The 11283-nt window shown below is 37.7% G+C and overlaps 1 long non-coding RNA gene across 1 annotated transcript; it reads right to left on the reverse strand.

Moving 5' to 3' along the window:
* Window positions 1–8367: 8367 nt before the first annotated feature.
* Window positions 8368–9532, reverse strand: LOC131896618 (uncharacterized). Its single transcript, XR_009375472.1, has 2 exons — window positions 9324–9532; window positions 8368–8790 (listed from the first exon to the last, which is right to left on the reverse strand). It is a non-coding gene; the product is annotated as an uncharacterized LOC131896618 (long non-coding RNA).
* Between the last annotated feature and the right edge of the window lie 1751 nt (window positions 9533–11283).

The following is an 11283-nucleotide window of genomic DNA, read 5'->3' on the forward strand; positions in this document are numbered from 1 at the left end:
CATTTGGTAGATTACTATGAAGTGTATCACAGAGAAAGGCAGCTGTGTGCCATGAGTGGTTAAGTTTCACTATTTTCTTTCTTTCTTTCTTTCTTTCTTTCTTTCTTTCTTTCTTTCTTTCTTTCTTTCTTTCTTTCTTTCTTTCTTTCTTTCTTTTTACTGAAAATGGATTCTTTCCTTATACAATACATCCTGATTACAGTTTTCCCTACCTCTACTCCTCCCTGTTCCTTCCCCACCTTCCCTTCTATTGACCCACTTCCATTCTGTCTCTCATTAGGAAAAAAAAGGCTTCTAAGAGATAAAAACAGAACAAATATAATAAGACAAAACAAAAAACCATCACATCGAAGTTGTATAAAACAACAGAAGGAAAAGAGCCCCAAAGAAGGCACAAGAATCAGAGACTCATTGGTTCACACACTCAGGAATCCTATAAAATCACTAAACTGGAAGCCATAATACAAAGCATAGAGGAGCTGGTGCAGACCCATGCAGGCCCTGTGCATGCTGCTTCAGTCTCTGAGACCTCATATGAGCTTTGCTTAGTTGATTTAGAGGGCCTTGTTCTCCTGGTGTCCTTCATCCTCTCTGGCTCCCACACTCCTTCTGCCTACTTTTATGCATGTCTGCCTGAGCTCTGAGTGAGGAATTTGATAAAGACATCCCATTTAGAGCTATGTGTTCCAAGGTCAGTTTCTCTGCACAATGTCTGGCTGTGGGTCTCTGTATTTGTTCCCATCTGCTGGACAAGGAAGCTTCTCTGATGATGGCTGAATAAGGGACTGATCTATGAGTACAGCAAATATCATTATGAGTCATTTTATTGCTACTTTTTTTTAGATCAGTAATATTTGGCTTTACTCTAGGTCACATAACTTGTCGAACATGGAGAGGTAGAGCTGGTGCCTACATAGAACCTTCACCCCCATGTTAAATGTCTTTGGTATGGGAGGGTACTTTGCAGGCTACCAAAAGAGAAATGTAAACACCAATCCAGCCACAAAACCTTTTATGTACAATTCTGTCCTGCCTGAAAAATATGCTAGGGCATGGTGGCACAAAACTTGTAGGGGTAGCCAGCCAATGTCTGATTTGACTTAAGACCCACCCCACTAGAAGGAACCTATACCCGACAGGGCTTGGGTGACCAAGAACTAGAGGGGCCAATGGTTGATTAGCATTAGGCTGATTTTGTTTATATGCTGATGGCAGGGTAATGGTATTTCAGAAAAAGAAGAAAAATATTACAACTTTTGGGTACAAAAGGTACTATTTTTTTAAAATACTGTTATGGCATATTTTAGCCACATTGTGTTTATCTACCTGCCTACATCAAATATGTTACAAATAGATAATTATAATGCAATTCCTCTCTTCTTTCTATTTTAGGAATAATTCTGCTTCATTAAACAATGATAACTGATGCTCATATACCACAAAACGAGCAGACAGGTGTCATATCCAAATGTTTCCCTTGAGTGGGGTGGGGGACATCCTGTATTTACCAGGTCTAAGATTTGATGATAAAAATAAAAGGATTTCTAAAGTAGCTCTTTTTGCAGTTCTGTGTAGGAGGCACCTGTGAGCAGTCAAATATTGTTTCCAGGTGAAAGCTGTGTTGTGAAGTAGAGACAGCGATGTGTCTGTCCTTTGGTGCCCACCCCATCACCCTGCATCCCTGATGACAGAATGGAGCTATTTCTGGTTCTGGAGTGGTTTGGTAGATCCTTCTTCCCCCACAGCATGTTGGTATTAACATAGCCTGATGTTTTTTCACTAAAACTGTCTCAAGTGAGTGCCCTTGGATGTTTTAATAGGCTCCTTGCTAAGCTCAATGTTCTGAAGTTCAAAAAGAGAAGAAATGAAAAAGGGAAAGAAAAACAAAAAGAAAAGAAAGGAAAAAGAAAACTAAGAAAAACTACCAGTATCTGTCTAAGGCGGCAGCACCTCCTCTGTACTCTGTGGTCCACACTCTGAACCATTCTCCCGCAGCCATGGCCTGTGCTTTCCTAATCTGTGGGACTCGGGGAAGAGGCAGCACATAATAAACAGGACTTGATTTATCTCTTGCTTTACTCCTCTTATTATAATGGAATCCAGATAGCTAAGAGAAAGGAGCAGGATGAGGAAAGGGACTGTGCATTCTGAGATGAAGTTCACTGTTTACACATTCCTGAAAGCAAATTCAGAAACTCGATCAATACTTTAGTTATGGGGTAGACCCTAGGTAATGTTTGCTTGGTAAGTATGGTATTGATTGAAAAAATATAGAGATTCTCTCTCATAAATGCCATGAAGGTTTTTGTTTGAATTTGGAGACAAATGAGTATTCCTTAAAAGCTGATTGGTTTCGAGTAGGAAGGGGCAAATTAGCGACTCACGGCTCCAAGAGTATAAAAAGCATATTAGAATTTGAAATAATGATGAAGAGAAGTATGAAATATAGTAAGTTTGATCAGAAATGAATTATTTTGTATTTTCATGACTTTTTTGCATAGTAAATCTCAGGTTATGGGACATCAAAATAAAAACAGTCCAAAGACAGCTGAGATTACAGGCACAGGCCATAGGTCTCAGACCTGTAATAAAGATTTACTCTGGTTTGGGGGTGGCCAGAGAATTATAATACTTTATTACATAAAAGGATCTTCTGTAACATCTAGTAACATATTGTCAATTTATAGATTATTAAATTGGGCTTCAGGCACTTAAATGGTAAGCCCAGAGTCACAAAGAAATTTAGTGTGTGAATTATTACCAGCTTCCACCTTAGCCTTTGACTAGTCCAAGCCTTCTTGCCCAGGGTTATTGTCAGGAGAGCAGTGACTACCAAAGCTATGAAAGACATGAATTGAAGGATAAGTGTTTTAAAAGGAAAATTAATTCCGAGAAATGTGAAAGAATCTACATGTCTCCTCCAGAGTACCAGAGACAATTTATAATGAGGTTGTATACACAAGACAAGCCATAGATCCCATTGGTTAGCAACAAGAAAAGTGGGAAAGAAGCAGCAATATTTTTTGCTGGAAGTTTATCTTGAAATGTTTTTTACCTTTTTATAGTTTCTATTGAGTTAGGTCTTTCCAATGAGAGCATTTGGGCATAAGACTCAAAGGACAGACATGATTTCTGGGCATTTTTATCTCCAAAGCACATAGTAATTCTTCAATGAATGACTAAATCAAAGTCTTTCATATAAAGTACATTTGATATGCTCTTAATAATTTCTATTAATAAACATGTTAAGGTATGGGTGAGGATGTAGCGCAGTTGGTGTCCAAAGCTCAAGTCATCTTTAGCTACAAAGCTAGGTCCAGGCCAGCCTGGGATACCCAAGATCCCATCTCAAAACAAAATGATAGCAACATTAACAAGAAAAAATTTGAAAATAAATCAACATTTTGTAAAATTTTCTTGGAGTTTTTATTATACAAATAAAATGGTTTTTAGTGTGGCAAAACAAATTTTTTAAAATTAAAACTGGCCCACTGTGTTTAAAAGTCAAATTAGAATTTTGCTAACTGATTAGGTTTTAGTTTATTAATAATCTGCTACAGGGATTATTCCAAAATTAAATTAGAATAATAACAAAATATTCACCATTATCTATTATATGAAAGCTGTATGCTATAAACATACATTTTATACTTTGTGACTGTTAAAATACAACTTAAAGTGATACAGAATTGAATTACAGTAATATCACTAGGACCCAATTTTCAAGTAATACATATTTTATAGCAGTATTTTACATAAAGCATATTCTTTGGAATAGTATATTCAATATCAATAACACCAGCATCATGAAAATATGGAATTGCCATTATGTTTTAATGTAATACACAGTTTGTTTTGTCAGGTTTTAGGATATGGGAGCAGAAACATATAAGAAAACAGATAGAAAATAAATTTGGCTGGTCATAGTGATATACATCTTTAATCTCAGCACTTGGAATAGGCAGGCAGATATTTGCAGTTTGAGGCTAGCCTGCTCTACATAGCAAGTTTCAGGTCAGCCAATGCTACATAGAGAAATCCCGCTTCAAAGAAATACATTCTTTTTTTATATATGTAATTCAAGGTTCTGTAACATCTTTATATCTTATTTACTTCTATAATTTTTTCAATTATGTTATTCCAAGTTTATTATTTTATTTAACTTTGACTGTAAGTGATTAGGATTGCAAGGGTATGCCCTAAATTCTTTTCATCTATTAGTATATGTAATCTGCATAATAATCTTTTGAATAGTTTCTGATATTGTCATTACATGGGAAATTGAATTAAAGAAGAAATAACTTACTCCTATTTATACAACTGGATTCATTTGGTAGTTGTATAAATAGGAGTAAGTTATTTATTTATATAATATTAAATATTTATTTAAATATTTAAATGGAAATCGGGGGACTTATCTCTAAAGGCCTCATTCTCAGCCATTACCTTAGAAAGTTCATGATTATTTTCATTTATTCCCATCATAATAATTCTTTATTTCCATTAAAAGCTGTTTTCCATCTAAGTTTACCTATGCGGGGTTTGTTAGTATTCTTAAATCTGTGTATTTCTGGTTTTGTCAAATATGAGACATGGGAACACTATCTCATGTGTTTTATTCCCACATTTCTTTCTTTTCCTTAACTGGGACTCCAATTATGCATGTATTTTAAAGGTCTGTACCACAGGTGACTCCTTGTCAGTATCCTTCTTCTCTCTTACTGCTCGTCCTGTTTTAATTTTGTATTTTATCTTGAATAGCTTCTATTTGAATGACGCCTATTTAATTCTTTTCAAGTTAACTGACCCCTCTTCCTGCTTGTCTTGCCGTTTTCTTGTGGTGTATCAAACACATGGTCTTGTGTAGGAGAGGCGATCCTCTACTACTGAGCCATTAAGCTACATCTTTTCTTTCGTGTGTGTGTGTGTGTGTGTGTGTGTGTGTGTGTGTGTGTGTTTAGTATAGATGTATATATGCTTCCCTCTTTGTGTGTCTGCATCTCTGTGCATGCAGAGGCCAGATGTTGTCTATCTTGCTTATCATCTCCCATCCCGTTGCCATGAGATGATCTCTCACTGAACCAGAAGTTTGAGGTTTAGGTTAAACTAGCTGCAGTGAGTTCTAGAATCAGCCTGGGATTGTGAGTTATGATCCATTTCCCCCTGAGGTCCAATTTGTTTTTCAGTCTACTTAGTTATTTTTTTCAACCCAGAGATTTTAGTTCTCAAAGTTTTTTCCTTGATTTTATAGCTCTATTTCCTTGGTGTGATTTCCCATGTGAAATACATTTGCATTTCACATTAAGCACATTGAGAATTACTGCTATTGTCTTTTCTGACCCCAACATTTTTGTCATCACATGATCTGGGAGAAAAGACAGAAGTAATGGCTTCAGTGAAAGCAGAGATGCTGGATGCCATTGGGCTCGATAAGACAAGATGGTCAAATAAACGATTTGTACAGTGGATCTTCACATACCCATGAAAATAAATGAATTGCATCTAAACACATCACCCCAGCTGAATTTCATAGCTTCATATTAAATGAAAAGCAAGTCATTGGAAACTTTTCACAATATTGGATCATTTTAAAGTTTGCAAAACAGTGTCCATTTATACATACTCATATAGACATAAACACAACAACAAAGCAATAAAATGAGACAGAAAATAATTTATCTTGAATAAGATAGTTATGGGAAAACAAAAACTTGTAGATGTAATAAGTAGTATTTTATTCTTTAGCTGGTGGTTTTGTGAAAATTCTTATGTTAAGAAATAGAAACTTACAGGCACAAAATATAAATAAATAAAAGAGAAAAGCAGTTCATCACACTGATGACAATGGTGTAATGTGGGAAGAGAAGAATAATGATTCATGAAATTTTATCCTATGTCAAATTGAAAAAGAAAAAATGTGATTGAAATAATACTGAAAGTGTGGGAAATGTCCACCCCATAATTCCCTTTCCTCCTTGCCCATGGGTCTTGTTTTCTTTGTACACGTAAGCAACAGATTCTAAGTTCATTTGAATTATTGTCTCCATTCCTTCTAATGAGGAAGGCTAACTTTCTAAAAAGGCATCTACCTGTCTAGCTCAGGATGTAGGAGGTGAGAATGATATTCATTTCTTAGTACCTGACACATCTGAAATCCCCAGGTCTCTGGGTGACTCATTACATACTATATCATTTCTGCTGTCTCTAAACACACTACTAACACAGATACGGACACACAGACAAACAGAGAGAGGCAGACAGATACACACTTCACCTTTCCTCCTACACACACATCTGGGGAGCTACCATTGACAGTTATGGTTACTTCATTGGTTTCTTTTGCCAATGTTTCAGAATTTCTTGGTCAACTTTTGAGTCTGGATATACACCTGGGCCAAGAGGTCTACCATCTTCTATTTTTCATAGCAGTCTGTGATTCCAAAGGTGAATCATGTGTTCATATGGAGCACATACTTTCAGCCGTGAGACTAAGGTACTGCCATTTCATGAATCCCAGGTCTGTTCTACCTCCTGTTTCAAATGGGATGCCCTCTTGACCTTGTTCTCTGTAAATGAACCGATTCTTTCAGCTCAACGCTGTCCACATTCCTTCTGAGAGCAAAGTTTGATTGGCATGCCTTACTCCTTGCTCTTCTAGAACAGATAATTGTAACAAAGAAGTCCCTTGGTAAATTTTTTGAAATTTTAACATACAGTGTTTTTAATAGGCCAATATTTGAAAACTCTCTTCCTTCCATTTTTCAACTGTGGCAGACACTACTCTTGCAATTTTTTTTTTTAGAACAAAAGGCAGTCTGTCAGAACTAGCAAGGTTACAGAAAAGGATCAATTCCTAGATTTGCTTTTATGTTGCAGAATATGAGGAATAGATTAAAACCACACAACACAAAATAAAACCCCTAAAATCTGAAGCCAGAGAGAAAAACTGAAATGCTGCTTGGTTACACTGGGGAAGAATTTGAAGGAGTTAGCAAATAATAACTCGACAACATTTCCAGAGAAAGTGAAATTTTAGTGGGCAAGAGAGGAAAACACATTTTGTGGAGTGTTACTGTAGGATATAAATTGAATTTCTGGTAATATTTTGTAAGAATAACTTGTGAAGATTGGAATTACTTTTGAGTCACTATCTAGAGCTTGACTTTGTTTTTCTTATTGTTACTCTATAATGGTCCTAGATTTGGGGGGATACCATCCTTAATATTGTTTGTGGTCACACAATGTTCAATCTAGACTCCATAAGGACAGGAACTGTGCATGCCACTGTCTAGAATGTATCTATGTAACTGTGTACTCATTAATTTTCACTGAGAAGACAAAATATATTGTGCTGAGATACATGCTTAAGGCAGAAATCTGGATTCTCTTTGAGTGCAGTGGTGAGGTAATGAGCTTTATTTTTTAATAGATAAACTGGATTAAATTTCTTTGAGAACTGGTGCCTTCAGAAACGAGACGGAAGGTTACTTAAACTGGGAGGAGACTGGAACTGAGCTATGATAATGGACAAACACAAACTTACTTGGAGGATAGAGTCTATCAGAGTGAAAATAGGAGGGAAAGCACAGGAGTTACTGTGTGTGTAAAGTCGTAAGGGCTGGCATCTGCCCTTCGGTGTCCCTGGGAAGACTCTTCCTGACCTTTGCATCTATCACAGCATCTGAGAGCGTTCTTTGTACTTGACTTTGGGGGTAAGTCAGTGGCTATGAGTGCTGAGACGAGGTCATGTGTTAGGGGAATAGATAATAACCTTCGTATTCTGTATCATAGAAATGAAAATGATGCCGTAGTCATTAATTGAGACAGACACACAGACTGAAAGAGGAGGGATGATTAAGGTGAGAATACTGTGCTTTGTTTGAAACACTCTGATTTTCATGTTCTATGTCACAGCCATGTAACAGGAGCAGAACATATCTGATGTAACTCATGAAAGGGATTTCAGAACTTGAGGCATTTTGAGAGTTACTTGCATAGAACTGATTATAAGAAGCATAGAATTAATATTTCTGAAAGGCCAGCACACAAATCACCTGAGAAGCATGATGTGTGGAGGTGTAAACAGCAAGCAACATTAATATTTCAAACTGAGCAGATAAGAGCGTTGTGAAAATTCACAGCACTAGGAAAATAGAACAGACTTGTATCTTGATCCTGGAGAAGAAGGGGAAAGCTTAAAGTTCTCACAGTTAGGTAGCAGCATCCCTGCCTGTACAGATCCTTCTTGTGTACAGAGAAGTAAGGGGATTCATGTCTAATATTTTCAATCACTATTGGGGAGCAGGCATTCAAGCAACCTATAAGAAGGATTCTGTGCCAGGTTTATAATACCACAGTGCACAGATATAAATTGCATATACTATTTTTATATACTTCTAGAACATTAGGAGCCGGTGACATCTTTGAAGCTCTCTGAAGAATGCACATTCCATAAAGACAAAGTACTGAACTTAATTTCATCCCCTCTCCAGTGGGTTTATAGGCCCCTTGGATCATCTTGGAGTCTGGGAAACTGTTAGTTTGAATATTGGTCTAAGGGAGTGGCCATTGCCATCAGGTTGTTTCTCCATGTGATAACTGGTCTTTCATTCATTTCTTTCTTCTCTATGACATTTTATAGAGAAATTTCTGTTGCAGTCCTGGGTGAGTGAGTATTCAGGCAGAAACAGGAGTTGCTCCAGGCCAGGATGTCTGCAAACTGTTTCTTCCCAAAATGTCAGAGCATCTAGCAGTGAGATTCATCATGTATCATTTTAAGAGGACAGTTCCCTGTGGGTCAGATCAAAGTCAGATAACATTATTCCAGACAAACAACCTGGATTAAAATTGCCATTTACCCTCAGGGACATTCTCTGTCTAAGCAAACTATATTTGTACTTTTCCTGATTAATACCTCCAGCTAAGGAGATCTTTCCTATAAAATGTCCCTTTATTTCACTCCATGTAGAAAACAAATTTCAGATTGAGCCTGATATTTAAATTATAGATGTGAGCAGCATCAATACTGGTCAAAATCTGAGAGGGATCTGATCTAATATACATGTTTTACCTTGTGTGATTAAGTAAGTTAGATCTTGGTTTAGGTGTGTGTAGCTGGAGTTTTTCTGGTCCTGCCTGGCCCATGGTCAGGACAAATCTCTCTCACCTGCCAGTCCCGAAGCCGCTCAGACCCAACTAAGTAAATAAACAGAGACTTATATTTTTCATAAAATGTTACGGCCGTGGCAGGCTTCTAACTAGTTGTTCTTATATCTTAACCCATTTTTATTAATTTATAAGTTGCCGCGTGGCTTGTGGCTTACCGGTATCTTAGCATCTGCTTTTCATCGTGGCGGTTGGCAGCGTCTCTCTGCCTCAGCCTTCCACTTCTCAGAATTTTCCTCTCTGTTTGTACCGCCTATACTTCCTGGCTGGCTACTGGCCAATCAGCATTTTATTTGTACAGAGCGATATCCACAACAGGCATGTTTCAATATACCACCACCACCATCACCACCACCACCAAGAACAGAAAAAAACAACAAAACATTCCAAAATACTCCAGAAAACCCACCAAGCGCAGCGCTTTAAAGAGGAGAGAAGTAACCTTCTCCAGGTTTACACTCTGGTATGTGCGCTTCTTGAGTTCCTCTGGGGCTCAGCCTCTGCCAAGGTCAATTGAACCCTACTCATAATTTAATATGGCCAAGGTCACATTCTAAACAGTATGAAGGAAGGATGGGCAGAGAAGAAAAGTGGAAAGAGATGCATCTTGGAAAGTGCTTCAAATCTCCTACATTGCTGTGTATGTGTGTGTGAGAGACAGAGACAGAGACAGAGAGAGACAGAGACAGAGAGCAAGATTATGAATTTAGGGAAGTGCCTGGAATTTTGTTACATGGATACTCTCAGATATAAAAAAAAGGATGAGAGACACTGGCCTTTGTTTAGGGTTCATCTGCTGAAGTAAAATGTGGAGATTTTTATTATTCAGTTATGGTAGAAAATTTTGCTGCCCTATCATGTATTTATCTGTCACTTCTCTGGAAGAGAAGTTTCATAGTGTGCACTGTAAAATGATAACCTAATGGAGTAAGAGAAGGAGAGCTTCTTTGACCAGGAGACAAAACTAACCTCATGCTTCAAGGCAGAACAGAGGATTCTTTGCCACCGGTGTCTAAATGCATAGGCAACACTACTTGTTTGGGCTTGAGGCTGTCCTCAGTTTTACTCTTCCCTGGAGGGGCTTAAGCTGCTCTGATCAACAGAGCTTTGAAAGGACAGTCACAGTTGGCTGCATCTCCTCTGCTAGTGAGTCAGCTTCTGCAGAAAGCTGGATGCTGGTTGTGGATCGACAATTTCGTGCACATCACTGTCAGCTTGATATATATATATATATATATATACATATATATATATATGTATATATATATATAAATTTATATGTATATATATAAAGTTTTCACTTACTTTGACAAGTCTGGAGGAGCCAATGCTTAGTATTTTTATAGCAATGAAAATGAACCTGGAATTAGGAACATAATATTACATCTCAGAGATTACATTCTTTCTGGCATAGACCCAATACTCTGTGTCACTCAGTACTCTGGGGGTATAAGATACCCTAAAATCATTTTCTAACAATTTTGGCAGTTATGTAAGAATGAAATCAATATTTAGTAACTGGATTCTATCACAGCATGTAGAAAATTTGATAGGAAAGTAATTTATGATATTTGCCATATTTCACCAAGTCATTTGAGTAGTCCTCAGTAATTAGCCCCCTACAGTTCTAATGGAAAGATCAGTCAATATTCATCAATTTTTGTAAAGGACATTATGATTAAAGCAGAAACAAGAGTCCTTGAGACCCTCTTACTCATCACTTTGTTGTTTCGTGATTATACATAATACTTAGTCCTTCACACGTTCTTGCCCCTGAAAAATACGAAACAAGGGGTGGACAGGAGCAGAACGGGGAGCACAAATCCACGACACTCAACTTGGCCTCGATTGCATTTCTGATCCTGCTGGCAGCCTGCACCACCACACCGACAGGCCTTCATGTCTTCTCTACTGCTGAACAGCAAGAAGATGACCACCAGCACAGCAAGCGGCACCTCTTCCTCCCTCACCATCCCTTGCTTCTTTCTGGTCCTTTCCCTCTCCCCGCCTTTTCTCCCCACATCTCTTGTCCTCTCAGCTCCTCACCCCCTCCTCTTCCCTCCTCTCTCCTTTGCCCTCCCATTTAAATTTCCTTTACTTTCTTTTCCTTTCTCTACT

The sequence above is a fragment of the Peromyscus eremicus genome, chromosome 20 (genome assembly GCF_949786415.1).
Source record: "Peromyscus eremicus chromosome 20, PerEre_H2_v1, whole genome shotgun sequence".
NCBI lineage: Eukaryota > Metazoa > Chordata > Mammalia > Rodentia > Cricetidae > Peromyscus > Peromyscus eremicus.